The sequence below is a fragment of the Poecilia reticulata genome, linkage group LG15 (assembly GCF_000633615.1).
Source record: "Poecilia reticulata strain Guanapo linkage group LG15, Guppy_female_1.0+MT, whole genome shotgun sequence".
In the NCBI taxonomy this organism is placed as follows: domain Eukaryota; kingdom Metazoa; phylum Chordata; class Actinopteri; order Cyprinodontiformes; family Poeciliidae; genus Poecilia; species Poecilia reticulata.
In genome coordinates, this window is record NC_024345.1 from 30,095,127 (window position 1) to 30,097,131 (window position 2,005).

The window sequence follows — 2,005 nt, forward strand, 5'->3', positions numbered from 1 at the left end:
GAGGAGGAGGAGGAGGAGGAGGAGGAGGAAGAGGCCGTGCCTCCCGTTTCCTCCCGATTGGATTCACTGATCAGCAGAAAATCCCACCAAATATGAAAAATATTAATCTAAAGCAAATATTGTCTTCAAATAGCAGAACTGCTGAATTAATTCTTCCAATCAATAATCAAAGAACGTTCAGCTCCTGATCCGAGTCCGTTTCTCTGCCAGAATCCTGCTGACGTCACGCTGCGCAGCTCTGGCGCCCCCCAGTGGTGCAGCCGGTACATCGCCTCTCTGCTCAGCGGATCCAGAACCAGAAACGCTTTGATGTCAGTTTTATACCGAGACTGAAAACCAAGTAAAATCAGAGAATAAGACAGTAAGTCAGTAAAAATAATTAAACTCTGTTACAGTAAAAGAAATTGTCATTTTTACTGAACCTCATTTGGATCCAGGCAAAGAGCGACAGACGTGGCTGCAGGCTGATCTGTGATTGGTGGATTAGTGACCTCTGACCCCCTCAGGCTGAGCCACGTGCTGCAGAGGATTCATGCTGATGTTGGATTAAGTTAGAATTAAATCTGTGCTGCTGTTTAAAAGAAACGGATCATCGATGTGGAAAAGTCGTTTCTGCTCTGCTGGGATGAAAACGGTGATTTTTCCTCTGAGACATGAAAACACAGAACTTCAAAATAAAACGTGCTGCTGATTAAAACTGTGGAATCAAACACATTTTTATAAAAGTTTTAAAATGCGTCATCTTTTCCTCTGTTGACCAGGATGAACCTCAAACATCTAGTTTTGTTTGTGTTCAGGTTTTTACTGACAGCTGAAAAAATGAATCTTTGTTTTCAGAAAAGCAGATTTAATGTCTTTTAGTTTTCTGTGAATCTACAGAGCAGCAGAATGAGGCTCAGATCCTCATTAACGTGTTTTAATGTTTATATTGGGGTAGAAATAAAAGGTTAAGATGCTTTAGGCTCATTATTTCAGACATTTCTTCATTCTGACGACAGAACCAGAACCAGGTCCGATTTAATGAAGATCATCTTCTCATTACTACATTAAAATAAAAAGCAAACCTTTTATGTTAAACTTTGACCTTTTTATTCTCATGCTAAACTAATTTGAGTCTTTTTTTATTAGTTTTTTGTCTCTGAACTGAAACTTTGACGGATCCGGTTGGTGGTTCTGGTGGTTCTGATGTGATGCTGGTTGTCCGACCAGCAGGGGGCAGCACCTCCTTATTTCACAGTTTCCTGGTTTTAGATCCTTGTTCATCTTTAAATATTCTAATAATTGAAGCTTTTAGGAACTTGGGGATTAAATATTTCTATAAAAGTCATTGTATTGTATTTTAAATATTTTATCAGTTGATAATTATTTAAGATAAATAATAAAGTTGTTTTATTGCAGTGGTGCCCAAAGTGGACCCAGGAAGTCCAGGAGTCTGGTTCTGATTCAACCTGTAATCCAGATTAATCCAGATTAAATGTTCAGTTTATAAAACCTCTGGCTGACTTTGTCCTTTATGGACCTGTTGGAGGTTCTGATGAGTCAGCAGAACCTCTGGAGGCCCAGCAGGCCTGCTGCAGTCAGCAGGACGCCCCCTGACCTCTGACCCCCTCACAGCTCCATTAGCAGGCAGCAGAGACATTCCTGAGTCATGAGCTGCTTCTTTAAATATCTGGTTTTAATCTGATTGTGAAAATCATTTTATTTGTTAGCGTTTTTATCGTCTCATGTTCAGTTTCTCTCTGGAGTCACGAGAATATTGAGACCAAACATGAAGTTTGATAACATGGAGCAGAGCGATGAGCAGCAAAACCTGATGGGCGGCCTCGTCGTCAAGGTAACCGTCAGCATCCCATAATGCTGCCTTCAGTCCATCTGGGAGGGAATGAAATAAAAGCCTCTAAAAATAACGACCAATCAGAGCGCAGAGTGTGTTCTGCTGCGTCACTCAGAGTGTGTGTGTGTGTGTGTGTGTGTGTGTGTGTGTGTGTGTGTGTGTGTGTGTGTG